At 45.5% G+C, this 17,074-nt stretch overlaps 6 non-coding genes across 6 annotated transcripts; 4 read left to right on the top strand and 2 right to left on the bottom strand.

The window, feature by feature from the left end:
- Positions 1-12,823: 12,823 nt before the first annotated feature.
- Positions 12,824-12,896, bottom strand: TRNAR-CCU (transfer RNA arginine (anticodon CCU)). Its single transcript has one exon. It is a non-coding gene; the product is annotated as a tRNA-Arg (tRNA).
- Positions 12,897-13,657: 761 nt separating this feature from the next.
- TRNAI-UAU (transfer RNA isoleucine (anticodon UAU)) lies at positions 13,658-13,750 on the bottom strand. The gene is given in 2 exon segments: positions 13,658-13,693; positions 13,713-13,750. It is a non-coding gene; the product is annotated as a tRNA-Ile (tRNA).
- Positions 13,751-14,601: 851 nt separating this feature from the next.
- Positions 14,602-14,674, top strand: TRNAR-CCU (transfer RNA arginine (anticodon CCU)). Its single transcript has one exon. It is a non-coding gene; the product is annotated as a tRNA-Arg (tRNA).
- Positions 14,675-15,121: 447 nt separating this feature from the next.
- On the top strand, positions 15,122-15,214 carry TRNAI-UAU (transfer RNA isoleucine (anticodon UAU)). The gene is given in 2 exon segments: positions 15,122-15,159; positions 15,179-15,214. It is a non-coding gene; the product is annotated as a tRNA-Ile (tRNA).
- A 768-nt stretch (positions 15,215-15,982) lies between these two features.
- TRNAR-CCU (transfer RNA arginine (anticodon CCU)) lies at positions 15,983-16,057 on the top strand. The gene has a single exon. It is a non-coding gene; the product is annotated as a tRNA-Arg (tRNA).
- Positions 16,058-16,502: 445 nt separating this feature from the next.
- Positions 16,503-16,595, top strand: TRNAI-UAU (transfer RNA isoleucine (anticodon UAU)). Its single transcript is given in 2 exon segments — positions 16,503-16,540; positions 16,560-16,595. It is a non-coding gene; the product is annotated as a tRNA-Ile (tRNA).
- Positions 16,596-17,074: the final 479 nt, after the last annotated feature.

The following is a 17,074-nucleotide window of genomic DNA, read 5'->3' as shown; positions in this document are numbered from 1 at the left end:
AATGCATCGGATTTTAATATGCTTCCATCTGCGTTTATCCTCCATGGCAGCTAGTTGGTGGGACAGTGCAGTGTGGGCTGTGGTGAGTTCTCTCACCTGTGTCTGGAGGACTGTCACCTGGGATGCGTGTGTTTGAGTAAGTTGCTCCACGGTGCTTAGGCGGACGGTAAACTTTCTGACATCATCCCTTACTTGGGAGATCTCAGCTAAAAGAGTCTGGCGCAGGCCTGAGAGGAGAGAGGTAAGTGTCTCTGTGGTCACCGGGTGGCCTGCAAGTCAGCTGTGCTGCTTAGCCGGCTCTCTATAACCAAGAGTCTTGGGCAGTGTAGGGGGATGTCGTCCGAGCTGTCGGAAAAATCCTCGATGTTGACCACCATCTTAGGCCCCGGTGTGCCATGCTGTCACCTCAGTAGATCGCCTATGTCGGCGGATTGCCATGGCCGATCCGGGTGCAGTTTTTTGTTTTTTTTCCCCATAGGTGTTGGGGTGCCGTTATGCTGCTTGCTGTGCTGTTGGCAGCTGTTTTAGGCAGTAATTAAAGTTTTAGGCAGCTGCGGGCATGCGACTGATCGGGTTGAGTGCTGGCTCTGCCCCCAGGTGTTTTTTTTTTTATTGGTTATCGTTTTCATTTATAATTATCATAGATCAGCCAGGTTACATGCTTCAGAAGTTCCCTACTTTTGGACTAACAACCTATCACACACTTTCTCTTTTCAGTTTGAATCATTTCTGGAACTAAAGATCACATTTTTATCTCCTTGTCGTAGGTTATAGGAGGAATTTGTTGGCCCTATTGGTTACAATCCTGAAGTTGGACTGTTTTACTACGCTTCTTGTTTTACTATGGACTTGTAATGTCGCAGTTGTCAAGCGGAGGTGCTTAGCATATGTGTTCCATTATCTACACTCTGACTGTTTCAGATTGTTTCTTTATTTCTCTTGTTTTTTTCTTTGCTCCTGTGGAGTTAGTGAAGAAAGTTAAAGCAAATATTCACCTTCTGGCATTATTAAAATTAAGATTATAGGTACACTAAAGCTAGCATAATCTTCAATTACCCTACAACCAATACAGACTTTGTGACAGTTTCCTTGTGACTCTGTAATGAAGGTCTCTTTTGTTGGAACCTTGAGGCTTACCCAAAGGGCAGCACAAGTTAGACAACCCCAAAGTTGGCATGGGACACAGTACTCTCCTAATGGAAAGAGAGTACACTACCCTTTGGGGTGAACCCGAGGGCTACCATTGCGACTGCTGGGTGGCCGCTGGGGCTCTTCCGCTTCCCGGATTCCAGTCCAGTCCCTTATATCCACTTTCTCAGGATTGCCCAAAGTTCTGTTAAAGTTCTTTCCTGTCTTTCCCTTTTTCTACTCCTCCCTTCCCCCTTTTTTTATCTCTACCCCGCTTCTCTGCCACTTGCCTCCGCTCTTCCTCCCCCACTCAAAAAGACCCAGTATCTGCCCGAATACAGGAAAACTTGTACAAGGTGATATCTGACCCTGACAGCTCTACATAGAAGGGACTCTATGGTGCCGAATCAGTGCTGGCGGTACAGAGAGAGGAACATATACTCACATTTAGTGGTCTTGTAGGTTTGATAGGCAGGCTTTTGGAAGAGCCTCCCCCATGGAACCAGCGACCTACTTTCTGCACCACACAGAGGTTGCAAAGCAGAGTTAAAAAATGCTCTGTGATCCTGAGACTATTAAATGAGGCGAAAGTAGTGATTCCCATATATTGGAGACAAATGGGTACACCCTCATAATGCAGAAAGATACACCCAGCGATGGTACTACTGATTGGAGTTTCTGTCCTCTGACAATTTTACATCAACTAGCTACAGGAGTAGCCCAGATCTGAAGACTGGTGGGGCCCAACGGCGGCATTGACCCACAGGCAGGGGTCAAGTCCTGGGTAAAAAAGTGCAGGAACTCACCCAAGATCCACTCCCTGCCCCCTCCCCCCCCTCCCCCCCCCGCTTGTACGCTTGTATGCAGGAGCTGAGTAAGGGCACGGGGCTGAGGAGGGGGACAGGAGCTGAGGAAGTGGGACAGGAGCTTAGGAGGGGGGGGGGCATGGGCTGTGGAAGGGGACATGGGCTGAGGTAAGGGATAGGGGCTGAGGAAAGGGACAGGAAGGAAAGGGACAGGAACTGAGAGGCTGAGGAAAGGGATAGGAACTGAGGGGCTGAGGAGGGGGACAGGGGCTGACGAAGGGGGCAGGGGCTGAGGAGGGGGGCATGGGCTGAGGAGGGGGGCATGGGCTGAGGAGGGGGGACAGGGGCTGAGGAGGGGGGACAGGGGCTGAGGAGGGGGGGCAGGGGCTAAGGAGGGGGGACAGGGGCTGAGGAAAGGGACAGGGACTGAAGAGGGGGGCAAGGACTGAGGAGGGAGACAGGGCTTGAGGAGGGAGACAGGGCTTGAGGAGGGGGGCAGGGACTTAGGAGGGAGACAGGGACTGAGTAAGGGGACAGGGCTTGAGGAGGGGGGCATGGACTGAGGAGGCAGACAGGCACTGAGTAAGGGGACAGGACTTGAGGAGGGGGGCAGGGACTGAGGAAAGGGACAGGGACTTGAGGAGGGAGACAGGGACTTGAGGAGGGAGACAGGGACTTGAGGAGGGAGACAGGGACTTGAGGAGGGAGACAGGGACTGAGGAGGGAGACAGGGACTGAGGAGGGAGACAGGGACTGAGGAGGGAGACAGGGACTGAGGAGGGAGACAGGGACTGAGGAGGGAGACAGGGACTGAGGAGGGAGACAGGGACTGAGGAGGGAGACAGGAACTGAGGAGGGAGACAGGAACTGAGGAGGGAGACAGGGACTGAGGAGGGAGACAGGGACTGAGGAGGGAGACAGGGCCAGAGTAAGGGGACAGGGCCTGAGTAAGGGGACAGGGCCTGAGTAAGGAGACAGGGCATGAGTAAGGGGACATGGCTTGAGGAGGGAGACAGGGCCTGAGGAGGGGGGCAGGAACTGAGGAAGGGGAACAGGGCGTTAAATAGGGGGACAGGGACTCAGGAAAGGGACAGGCCTGAGGATGGGGCAGGGACTGAGGAGGGGGACAGGGACTGAGTAAGGGGATAGGGCTTGAGGAGGGGGGCAGGGACTGGGGAAAGGGACTAAGGAGGGAGACAGGGACTGAGGAGGGGGGACAGGGCCTTAAATAGGGGGACAGGGCCTTAAATAGGGGGACGGGGACTGAGGAGGGGGACAGGGCCTTAAATAGGGGGACAGGGAATGAGGAGGGGGGGGCAGAAACTGAGGAGGGGGGACAGGGCCTTAAATATGGGGACAGGGACTGAGGAGGGGGGACAGGGACTGAGTAAGGGGATAGGGCTTGAGGAGGGGGACAGGGACTGGGGAAAGGGACTAAGGAGGGGGGACAGGGACTGAGGTTAGGGGACAGGGCCTTAAATAGGGGGACAGGAACTTAAATAGGGGGACAGGAACTTAAATAGGGGGACAGGGACTGAGGAAAGGGATAAAAAAAACAAAAACTAAAGTGTCTTCCCCCCTCCCTGAGGCTTACCTTGGGCCAGGAGGGGTGGGACAGGATCTGGAACCTGCAGCCTGCAGAGTAAGCCGGCCTCTCCTGATGATGTCAGGAGGAGGGGGCGTGGCTTCCTCTGCTCCCCAGCGGTCCTGTGAGAAGAGCAGAGAAAGTCACGCCCCCTCCTACTGACATCATCAGGAGAGGCCTGACGACTCCACTGACTGCAGGGGGAGAGGTGAGTTTAAAAATCCGAGTCCCCAGTCAGAGGCAGGGGATTCGGATTTGTCCTCCCCCTGCTCTCGCAGCCGCTTGTGCCAGCCCTGGGTCCTGCAGGACTAGTAATGGGAACGGCGTTCCTGCTGTGGGAAAAGTGCAGGAACGCCGTTCCCACGCGTTCCTGCAGGACTCGAGCCCTGCCCACAGGGAATGGTCTCCACTGGAGCCCCCCCTAAGGAGTTTTGAGGCCAGATCCCTCCCACTCCTTCTTGCCCCGTCTCTTCTACTGACAAGACATGCTCCTCGGTTCTCTTCCGTTTCCCCTACTTTTTTTTCTCCTTCTTCTTCTCTCCTTCCCCTTTAGACCCTTTAGTCTCTCTTTTGTTTCATTAGTTCTCACTTAGTTCTCTCCTGCATTGATCGTATTCATGCAGATTCACCCCCCCCCCCCCCCCTCTTGGGTTGCTCAGCAGTTGTGTCATTTGCCTTCAGGCCTTGGGCCCCACCCATGGGGGGGATGTCCTACTGGGGTGCTCTTCCAAAGCATCTCCAGAAGGTGCTGGGACCTGTGATCCAATATGCCTCTGCTTGAGCGGAAGCAATGGGAGCTCCACTGCAGGCCAAGTGCGTGCTTCTTGTTGTGTGAAACATGTAGTTAGGGCGTCAGTGCTGCCACCTCAGTGGAGGTAAACTCAGGAGTGAGGTAATCACACAGAACACTTACCTTGCTGTATAGGCAAATCTGTGATTGGATACTTACAGAAAGTCTGGACTGGGGAACTAGGGGAGGGCTTGCAAAGGATGCAGTCAAAAGATCTATAGCTTTTTGCAAGCTGATTAATATGTACCCCCAATGAAAAAAAAAACCAGTTAAATGCATGCATATTTTCACGAGTATATCTACTAAGTAGGTTTTTTTTTTCTAGTTTCAGCAGTGGAATAGAATAGGGGAAATGTTGATAGTAACGTTATCTAAGTCAGCTATGCTTTTAGTTCGGCTACTTTGGTCTTAAATCTTAAATTGACCTTTACTGAATTACCCTGAATGATTTAGTGTAAAACCAAGTTTAGACTTGGTTTGTAAATACATATATTGATATTGTACAGTCAGGTGTATCCACTATAGTTTCAATGTAACACAAGATTTAGATATTACGTATGTAGTATAGAGGCACTGTACAGTCAGGTTTATAAATTTCAGCCAAATTTAGTAACTGCAGAGATATTGATTCTGTACAGTAATGATAATACACATTATTAATTCAAACAAAGAAAAATCTAAATGTTGTTAATATTCTTATACATTTGGGGGGCGGAGCTTAACTGCTGAGTAAACCAGACGTGCCTGTTAGCTCCCGAGTCTGAGGCCAAGATTCTGGGTTTAATGCCCGACCACCTGATACTACCAGTTGCAGACAACGATTTTCCTGACCAGGAGACAATACTGCATTAGGGGATACCTGATTTGAGGCTCCCCATTGCTGAGCCATCCACATCAAAGCCTGCGGCATACACGGGCGGGAGCCGAGGAGAGACGGCCGCTGCCCCGGTTCTCTGGCTGAAGAGGGAGCACTCTCACTGGGACCCCAGAGGACTTTAGTATAGTATTTGTTTATTATGATTTGGTTTGTTCAGCTGCCGTATTACTTTACTGCTCATCATTCCACAGTTTTTTTCCAGGCACCAGCACATCCATGCTATATGATTTCTTATCTTTTTAGTTGTTATTTATGCAACTCACCTTGTCTTGTAGCACTCACACATGCACTAGTCTTTATAACCTCATGCATCATGTTTAACCAGTGTTTAATATGTGACTAGCAGCAGGGCCGCCATCAGAAATTGTGGGGCCCCTAACACAGCTCAAGGTCTGGGCCCCCTTGTGCCTGCCTACAAGCCCCGCCTCCAAATCCCGCTAACAGGCGTACACACACACAGACACAAAAGGACACAGACACACACAGAGAAAGATACACAAATACTGAAACAGACATACACACAGACACATACACAGATACAGATACACACACACACACACTGATGTACATACATACATACATACAGACATACCGTATATACTCGAGTATAAGCCGACCCGAATATAAGCCGAGGCCCCTAATTTTACCCCAAAAAACTGGGAAAACTTATTGACTCGAGTATAAGACTAGGGTGGGAAATGCAGCAGCTACTGGTAAATTTCTAAATAAAATTAGATCCTAAAAAAAATATATTAATTTAATATTTATTTACAGTGTGTGTATATAATGAATGCAGTGTGTGCGTATGAGTGCAGTGCGCGTATGAGTGCAGTGCGTGTATGAATGCAGTGTGTGAGTGCAGTGCGTGTATGAGTGCAGTGTGTGTGCGTATATATTAATTGAATATTTATTTCCAGTGTGTGTATATAATGAATGCAGTGTCTATGAGTGCAGTGTCTGTGAGTGCAGTGTGTGTGAGTGCAGTGTGTGTGAGTGCAGTGTGTGTATATGAATGAAGTGTGAGTGTGTGTGATGCAGTGTGTATGAATGCAGTGTGTGTATGAATGCAGTGTGTGTGAGTGCAGTGTGTGTGAGTGCAGTGTGTGTGAGTGCAGTGTGTGTGAGTGCAGTGTGTGTATGAGTGCAGTGTGTGTGAGTGCAGTGTGTGAGTGCAGTGTGTGTGAGTGCAGTGTGTGTTTGTGTATGTGTTGGTGGGGGTGGGCATTTAATATATTATTAATTATTATTTTTTTTATTTTTGTTATATTATTATTTTTTTTGTATTATTATTTAATTATTATTTTTATTTATTTTTTTTATTATATTTTTTTTCGCCCCCCCTCCCTGCTTGATACGTGGCAGGGAGGGGGGCTCCTTCCCTGGTGGTCCAGTGTCATTGGTAGTTCAGTGGGGGGAGAGGGGGGCTGGCAGAGCTGTACTTACCTTTCCTGCAGCTCCTGTCAGCTCTCTCCTCCTCCGCGCCGTCCGGTCAGCTCCCTCTGTCAGCTCACACTGTAAGTCTCGCGAGAGCCGCGACTCTCGCGAGATTTACACTGGGAGCTGACCGAGGTGCTGAACGGACGGCGCGGAGGAGGAGAGAGCTGACAGGAGCTGCAGGAAAGGTAAGTACAGCTCTGCCAGCCCCCCTCTCCCCCAGTCTGTATTATGGCAATGCAAATTGCCATAATACAGACTATGACTCGAGTATAAGCCGAGTTGGGGTTTTTCAGCACAAAAAATGTGCTGAAAAACTCGGCTTATACTCGAGTATATACGGTATATATATATTGACAAACAGACATACATACAAACTGACATACATACATACATAATGGCATACATACACATACATACTGATATACATACATACACACAGATATATACATACACAGATGCATACAGACATACTGACATGCACACAGACATATACATACATACACACAGACATATATACATACGGACAAACACACACACATACACACAGACATACTGACATACACACACACAGACATACATGCATACATACGTACTGACACACAGACAGACATACATACATACACAGACAGACAGACATACTGACACACACAGACATACATGCATACATACATACTGACACACAGACATACCTACATACACAGACAGACATACATACTGACACACACACAGACATACTGACACACACACAGACAGACATACATACACAGACAGACATACATAGACATACATATATACATACTGACATACACACAAACAGACATACATACATACATACTGACACACAGACAGACATACATACATACATACATACACAGACAGACAGACATACTGACACACAGACAGACATACATACAACACACACAGACATACATATATACATACTGACATACACACAAACAGACATACATAATTGCAGACACATACATACACACACACCCATTTATCAGCCTTTAAGTTGCAGGAGGGTGGCTGGGGATTATGGGAGTGGATGCCTCTGCCCTCTGGTGTCCTCTCCTCCGCTCTCCTTTTGCTCTGCCTGTCCCCCCGCGCGAAGTAAGCTGGGAGGAAGTGATCGGCCGTCACTTCCTCCCAGCAGCCCTTGCGGTTCGGCCGCATTTTTTTTTTTAAAGGGGCCCGGTCGCGCAATTACCCAGCCGCAGCGCTGACCGGGCCCCTGAAGATATAGGGCCCATCGGGTGGCCCTAAATGCTTGGCCCACCTGATGGGCCCTGGTGCAGATGCACCTGCGGCAGTTTTGCCGCTCCACGTGGGGCCCGGGCGGCCGGGCCCCCCAGGGCCGCCGGGCCCGTGACAACCATTATGGTTGTCACCCCCTGATGGCGGCCCTGACTAGCAGTCTACCGCTCAATACCCTAATCTGTTTGTGACTGAGGGAGAACGCCTTGATAGTTTACTCTACACAAAAAAAGAATCAATGTAGCTTACCGTCTGTTAACACTCAAAATGAGCAACCGGCTCTCACACACGATATAAATGTCAGGCAAGCTACTACCTGGTTACTAGAAAATGGGCCTTCCATGCTCTGTCTCACGTAATGCTACTTACTCAACTTAACTCACTAGCACACCGCACGCACGTCTCACTACACTCTCTGACCCAGCTACTCAATCCAAGACACCGCAGACTAGCTACAGAAGCTACTATAAAATTAAAAATGTGCAAATTTTCCATGCCACTGTTTAATCTTTGTACCTATTCATATGTATAACTGTACGCTGTTGTGGCGTTGACATTGCTCTGTACTCACCTGCACAACAATAACAAAACAACTCATAAAAATTGCAACAACAGGGGGCGGGGCCGGACCGCCATGCCGAGCGGACGCACAGCAGAATGGCTCCCGACAAGCTGTTTAGTTTTTAGCCCTTGAAAACCGGCAAAATTCTCCCCAAGCAACTGGCAGCTGTGCCACAACACTAGAGGCGACAGTGGTACCGGGGAGAGGCTTGCCGTGAGGTTTTAGTCCCTCGGTGGGCGATCCCTGTCAGCTAAGATGGAGACCGCCCGGGCGGTGAGCGGGGTGGACGGCCGCTGCCCAGCTATCCTGCCCGCCAGAGGTACGGCGGAACCGAGAAGCTAGGCGGGTCCGGCCCTGTTCCCCCCCCTATGGGCTGGCGGGGGTGATCCCGGCCCCCACCCTGTGTCCCACCGGAGTGCCACTAACTTGCTGAGGGCCCGCTTCCAAGATGGCGGAGACCGCGTGGCAGGCGTCTCTGCCGGACGCATCCCCTTCTTACTGCACAGGCGGACTACAGGACCTGAATAGACAGGAGCCAAAGAAGGAACTCCAAGGTACCACAAGCCAGGGGGGAGCAGTACTACCACCCACAGCATCAGCGGGTACTGACCACACCACGGGACAAAGGTTTAAGGCCCTAACTTACCCTACTGAACTGCTTCACTCACCGCAGAGGGGCTGGAACATACTGCCCGACAACTCTCTCCCCCTGTACATGGCGGGCATCAGGCTGGACAACACGTACCCCTGGGTAGAAGATAGTTTCCCTGCACGGACACCTAAGGGGACTGCACTTGCCACCAAGACGTCAATCCGATCTTCCCACTATGGCAGACCGCACTACCAACAGGCGGATCGTCCGGCATCCCGGCAAGGAAGCAGGACTAACTGTATTGGCCCAACATGGGGTGGACACTAATATTGTTTTGCTTTAAATGCTTGATTCAGCTGAGCTTGTTATTTTAACAGTTTACCATATGTCAGTAAACCACTATATGTACACACCTGCACTTGAAACTCTGCCTGACACAACAGAATACAGCTTAGAATAACATAAATTAACGTATGATTTACTTACAAGCGACACCCTTGCGAATACCGTTCAGCACTTTTACTTGCGCTTTTCAACTTAGTGCTTTCACTTTATGGTTCACACAGTTACTTGCTAGAACAGTATCTACTTAGCGTGCATACTTACAAAGCGCAAGGTCCGTTATTAAATCTACCTGTTAACTTAACCACATTAATCTGAATGTTCACAACATGGTTATTGCACTGTTCTAACTTAATCATATTTCCATTCTAAGTATTATTTTATATGTTTAAACTTGACTAAATAACAAAAATTGTGCTTGATATGCATGTACCCCGCATGTTACGCGTGGAGAAGCCAGAGGACTGCTTTTGGGGCACCTCTTGCCAACTTGTATTGTATCCCTGCACTACAAAAATAAAGAAATTAAAAAAATTGCAACAACAAAAAAATAAATATTCTTATACATTTAATATCACATAGTTCAGTAATCTTACAGTTATGAGAGTATATTACTCATAAGAAGAAAATTATTCTTTCATGTCAAAACTGGGTACCTACGTCAGACAAGTCTGGAACATTTTATATTTGATTACTTATTTATTTTGGTAATATTTTGAACATAAAGTAACCTAAAATAGAGTAACAGAGAGATATGAATGGAAATTAAATGACTCGTATATAATCTAAATGCTAACATATTCTGCCACTTAGGGGCCATTCCAGGTACTGCATCATTCATTTAACCCCTTAAGGACACATGACATGTGTGACATGTCATGACTCCCTTTTATTCCAGAAGTTTGGTCCTTAAGGGGTTAAAAACAAAACCTGCAAAGTGACCACAGTGCAGCTTAAGGGGTGAATCCTATAGGACTGGTGAGGCGTTGAGAGCTGGTTGGAGACACCGTGCTGGACCTTGCAGATAAACCAATGAAAAGCAAATGCAAAAACTGATCCAGGTGAGGCTTGAACTCAAAACCTCAGCATTGCTCAACAGATACTGCCTTATAAGTACCACGTGCTACATGTTAGTTTGGGGGATGTGATGACGTGAGTGCGTACACACATGTTTAGGTGCGCAAGCACGGGGGAGGGGTGGTGAAGACGGCAAAGAAGAAAGGAGCCGGAGCGAGAGAGTGATTGATCAAGAGGCAGTCTGGCATTTGGTGGCAGAGTTAGGAAGTTTGGGTTGAGCGATTGGAACAAGCACAGAAGTTCAAGTTGGCCGAAGGAAGGCACTGAATGAATGCACAAACCAGGAAGCTCAGATATGCAAATGATAAATATTTCTGCATATTCTATGAGGAGGTTTGTGGGCTAAAAGTAGGGCCTATAGATCTGCAAAAAATAATACAAAGCTGCTTTGGCATACTGCTGCAGGTTGAGAAAGCCCCCATGCAAAATATAAATCAAACAATTTATCAAAGTAATTACGGAGGGGTGGGGAACCCTTTCGTATCATAAAACTTGTATTTTTCCTTAATTTAACTCCCTGGCTATTACTCGATAACCTTCATACCACATAAAACATTTAACTACAAGTGGTAGGCATACTAAGAAGACAGCAATATCTAATTGAAGGCTGTACAATAAGAAGTAATTGAATCACATTACTATAAAAAAAGGGGGGAAAACATATTAGGGCCATCAAGCCCATTACTGCAGAAGTGAAAACAATCGGTTTAAACAGAATATTGGGATAGTTAGTATCTTCATACCATCATTTTGTTACTTAAAAAAAAAAGTTTTCTTGAGTCTGGGAAGGAAGAGAATAGAGAAATGGCCTCAAAAAGGTAATGAGACAAAAAATGGGAGGAAAAATAAGAAAAAAAAGAGAAGGATGAAACTCAAAATAAATCACTTTTTTAAAATTATTATTTATTTTGTGTTTATTGCTTTTTTACAGTGTTACATTCCAGTAAAACATTTATTTATGCGTGAGTACAAACAGTTGTTCAAACACGAGTACTGTAGTGCGTACATATTTGTAATAACATTTAAATCCAGGTACGTTCTCTACACGTTCTCGGAGGGAGGTGAGAGACATGGTGTCTCCAGGTGTAAGACGATTAGGTTTACCACAGGTGATACACAATTTACTTTGAACATTATCAAGAGGTATGACATATCTATCATTTAACCATATCTAGCAGTAAGAATAAGAACATTTATAACCACTGTTTGTCACAACTAGGTGTAGGTATGATGTTTTATAGCGAGGGTTATCCTCTCCTTCAGTTAGGTGTGTATGAATGTGTCTGTTGTGTAGCCAAGTTACAGCACTTTTCATAGTGCCAGTCAGATTTTTCCCTATTTCCCTTTTGTGGGGATTGTTCAGGTGTTGTGTCTATGGGGCTCGCCCTATTCCCTCCTTGATCTGTCCTTGCAGAAGATCAGGTTTGAGCCTAGGTTCCGACCAGGGCAGTTTGAGATCTATAATGATGAGATCATTGAATCCATGGGTCCCATGTGCCCGGGTATCTAGTTGTGCGACGGGAAAGGGAGTACCCTGTCTCCTGCATAGCTCTGATACGTTTTACCCTAGTGAACCATTCCTCTATTGGGGGTGGGGTTTTTTGTTTCCAGTACTTGGTAATAAGGGCCTTGACTGCTGTCCACAGAAAGAATTCTAGAGAGTTGCGGTAGACCTTGATAGGCCGTGGGGACAGGTGCAGCAGTATTTCCAAAAAGGAGTGTGGTTTCGGTATTGTGGCTAAGGTGGTTCTCACTGTTATTATGGTGTCCCAGTATGGGCGCAGTACTGTACATTCCCATCAAATGTGCAAATAAGTGCCCCTGTTCCCTCCACATCTCCAGCATACGTCTGGAACCTGCTGATAGACGTGGTGTAGCCGTGTGGGTGTCCTATACCATTTATTCAGTCATTTGTAGTTAGCTTCAATTAGTGGAATGTTTAGTGTGTTATTGTGTGTGATAGTAAATATTTTGTGCCAGTCAAAAGTCGGAAATGTGGTGTTTTCACCCAAACCTGCGCTGTCAAAGTGTTCTCAAGTAGCTTCTTATGAGTTGAATGCAAGTTTCATGTGGCAATTTCATAATCGTACAGATATATTCACTAAAGTGAGAATTGTCCAGAATTTAAAGTGAATTTTAAAATCAAGGCCGACGCAGCTGAACCGAAGGCGTAGGTAACTTGGGGAAAATTTTCCACTTGGGCCTTTAAATTAAAATACACTTGGAATTCTTGATCATTTTCACTTTAGTGAATAACCCTGTTGGGTTTACACAACTGCTTGTCTCCATGATTAAACCTCACATCATCGAATAAAACTGTACATTTGGAGTCTGCTAAACTCAAGTTCTACCACCTTAGACATGCTGGTGCACCCCAGATGGGACTTGAACCCACAATCCCTGGCTTAGGAGGCCAGTGCCTTATCCATTAGGCCACTGGGGCTTGATGTGTAAATTTCTTTTAACGGTTAAAAAAAAACAAAAAACAGAAGCTTGTCTTAGTATCCACACACAAGCTCAGTGTCTGTAACAATAGTATTTCTCTTGCCCCTACAGTGTCACGCAGCCAATAGGCAAGGTTCTTTAAGATAGTGAAACTCATTAGTTTTCGTTTGTTTGTAAATGGAAAAAAGATGCGCATCGTGGTGGCAGCACAGTTTAAGAAAACTCAGGACATAAAAATGGAATGTTCCAACCATTGAACAAGAGGGCTGCAAAGGCAAAACAAGTACGACATGCAACTTTTTTCTTGTCAATTTTCTTTTCCTTTTACCCCTTGTATCTTCTACTATCCACCTTACCACTTGCCTCGATCTATATTTATCATGTTTTCTCCCTTGCGCCGACTCTCAATATTTGGGCACAGCTATTTTGTTCTCCTCTGTCCGTGGTGTATGCAGTTTGTCCTTTAGTTGGATTCTTTTCTCTGATGGATTGTCAGTAAATCCGCTTAGCAACCGAAGTGGAACTTTGCTTAAGCTCCGCCCCTTGGACAAAAATTGCCAATGATAACACTTCTACTAAAAAAAAGGCAATCCCTCACAAAAATAGTAAGATGAATTTAAGAGCAAATAAAAACAAGGGCAAACAGAGGGACAAAATTGAATCCCTTTACATCCTGTAGGACTGTTGAGGCGTTGAGAGCTGGTTGGAGACACCGTGCTGGACCTTGCAGATAAACCAATGAAAAGCAAATGCAAAAACTGCTCCAGGTGAGGCTTGAACTCACAACCTCGGCATTGCTCAACAGATACTGCCTTATAAGTACCGCGCGCTAACCGATTGCGCCACTGGAGCAAGTCGCTTGTTCTGCAACTTCTGTGTTTTCATCCAAACCTGCGCTGTCAAAGTGTTCTCAAGTCTCTTCTTATGAGTTGAATGCAAGTTTCATGTGGCAATTTCATAATCGTACAGATATATTCACTAAAGTGAGAATTTTGCTCTCAACGCCTCACCAGTCCTACAGGATGTAAAGGGATTCGATTTTGTCCCTCTGTTTGCCCTTGTTTTTATTTGCTCTTAAATTCATCTTTCTATTTTTGTTAGGGATTGCCTTTTTTTTAGTAGAAGTGTTATCTTTGGCAATTTTTGTCCAAGGGGCGGAGCGTAAGCAAAGTTCCACTTTAGTTGCTAAGCGGATTTACTGACAATCCATCAGTGAAAAGAATCCAACTAAAGGACAAACTGCATACACCACGGACAGAGGAGAACAAAATAGCTGTGCCCAAATATTGAGAGTCGGCGCAAGGGAGAAAACATGATAAATATAGATCGAGGCAAGTGGTAAGGTGGATAGAAGAAGATACAAGGGGTATAAGGAAAAGAAAATTGAAAAGAAAAATTTTCATGTCGTACTTGTTTTGCCTTTGCAGCCCTCTTGTTCAATGGTTGGAACATTCCATTTTTATGACCTGAGTTTTCTTAAACTGTGCTGCCACCACGATGCGCATCTTTTTTCCGTTTACAAACAAACGAAAACTAAAGAGTTTCACTATCTTAAAGAACCTTGCCTATTGGCTGTGTGACACTGTAGGTGCAAGAGAAATGATATTGTTACAGACACTGAGCTTATTGTGTGTGGATACTAAGACAAGCTTCTGTGTTTTTTTTTTGTTTTTTTTAATTGTTAAAATAAGTTTACACATCAAGCCCCAGTGGCCTAATGGATAAGGCACTGGCCTCCTAAGCCAGGGATTGTGGGTTCAAGTCCCATCTGGGGTGCACCAGCATATCTACGGTTGTTGAACTTGAGCATGGCACTCAAATTTAGAAGACCCCAAATGTACAGTTTTATTCACTGTTGAGATGATGTGAGGTTTAATCATGGAGACAAGCAGTTGTGTGAGGTTTAAACATGGAGACAAACAGCTGTGTAAACCCAACAGGGTTATTCATTAAAGTGAGAATGATCAGGAATTCCAAGTGTATTTAAATTTAAAGGCCCAAGTGGAAAATTTTCTCCAAGTTACCTACGCCTTCGGTTCAGCTGCGTTGGCCTTGATTATAAAATTCACTTTAAATTCTGGACAATTCTCACTTTAGTAAATATATCTGTACGATTATGAAATTGCCACATGAAACTTGCATTCAACTCATAAGAAGAGATTTGAGAACACTTTGACAGTGCAGGTTTGGGTGAAAACACAGCAGAGGCAAAACAAGCGTCTTGCTCTAGTGGCGCAATCGGTTAGCACGCGGTACTTATAAGGCAGTATCTGTTGAGCAATGCCGAGGTTGTGAGTTCAAACCTCACCTGGAGCAGTTTTTGCATTTGCTTTTAATTGGTTTATCTGCAAGGTCCAGCACGGTGTCTCCAACCAGCTCTCAACGCCTCACCAGTCCTACACAATGTAAAGGGATTTGATTTTGTCCCTCTGTTTGCCCTTGTTTTTATTTGCTCTTAAATTCATCTTACTATTTTTGTTAGGGATTGCCTTTTTTTTGTAGAAGTGTTATCTTTGGCAATTTTTGTCCAAGGGGCGGAGCTTAAGCAAAGTTCCACTTTGGTTGCTAAGCGGATTTACTGACAATCCATCAGTGAAAAGAATCCAACTAAAGGACAAACTGCATACACCACGGACAGAGGAGAACAAAATAGCTGTGCCCAAATATTGAGAGTCGGCGCAAGGGAGAAAACATGATAAATATAGATCAAGGCAAGTGGTAAGGTGGATAGAAGAAGATACAAGGGGTATAAGGAAAAGAAAATTGAAAAGAAAGATTTGCATGTCATACTTGTTTTGCCTTTGCAGCCCTCTTGTTCAATGGTTGGAACATTCCATTTTTATGACCTGAGTTTTCTTAAACTGTGCTGCCACCACGATGCGCATCTTTTTTCCGTTTACAAACAAACGAAAACTAAAGAGTTTCACTATCTTAAAGAACCTTGCCTATTGGCTGTGTGACACTGTAGGTGCAAGAGAAATGATATTGTTACAGACACTGAGCTTATTGTGTGTGGATACTAAGACAAGCTTCTGTTTTTTTTTTTTTTTTTTTTTTAACAGTTAAAAGAAATTTACACATCAAGCCCCAGTGGCCTAATGGATAAGGCACTGGCCTCCTAAGCCAGGGATTGTGGGTTCAAGTCCCATCTGGGATGCACCAGCATGTCTAAGGTGGTTGATCTTGAGCATGGCACTCAAATTTAGCAGACCCCAAATGTACAGTTTTATTCACTGATGAGATGATGTGAGGTTTAATCATGGAGACAAGCAGTTGTGTGAGGTTTAATCATGGATACAAGCAGTTGTGTAAACCCAACAGGGTTATTCACTAAAGTGAAAATGATCAGGAATTCCAAGTGTATTTCAATTTAAAGGCCCAAGTGGAAAATTTTCTCCAAGTTACCTACGCCTTCGGTTCAGTTGCGTTGGCCTTGATTTTAAAATTCACTTTAAATTCTGGACAATTCTCACTTTAGTGAATATATCTGTACGATTATGAAATTGCCACATGAAACTTGCATTCAACTCATAAGAAGAGATTTGAGAACACTTTGACAGCGCAGGTTTGGGTGAAAACACAGCAGTGGCAGAGCAAGCGACTTGCTGCAGTGGCGCAATCAGTTAGCGCGCGGTACTTATAAGGCAGTATCTGTTGAGAAATGCCGAGGTTGTGAGTTCAAGCCTCACCTGGAGCAGTTTTTGCATTTGCTTTTAATTGGTTTATCTGCAAGGTCCAGCACGGTGTATCCAACCAGCTCTCAATGCCTCACCAGTCCTACACGATGTAAAGGGATTTGATTTTGTCCCTCTGTTTGCCCTTGTTTTTATTTGCTCTTAAATTCATCTTACTATTTTTGTTAGGGATTGCCTTTTTTTTGTAGAAGTGTTATCTTTGGCAATTTTTGTCCAAGGGGCGGAGCTTAAGCAAAGTTCCACTTTGGTTGCTAAGCGGATTTACTGACAATCCATCAGTGAAAAGAATCCAACTAAAGGACAAACTGCATACACCACGGACAGAGGAGAACAAAATAGCTGTGCCCAAATATTGAGAGTCGGCGCAAGGGAGAAAACATGATAAATATAGATCGAGGCAAGTGGTAAGGTGGATAGAAGAAGATACAAGGGGTATAAGGAAAAGAAAATTGAAAAGAAAAATGTGCATGTCGTACTTGTT

This window comes from Pelobates fuscus, chromosome 6 (assembly GCF_036172605.1).
Source record: "Pelobates fuscus isolate aPelFus1 chromosome 6, aPelFus1.pri, whole genome shotgun sequence".
NCBI lineage: Eukaryota > Metazoa > Chordata > Amphibia > Anura > Pelobatidae > Pelobates > Pelobates fuscus.
Note: the sequence above shows the minus strand (reverse complement) of the source record. Positions and strands in the feature narration are given on the sequence as shown.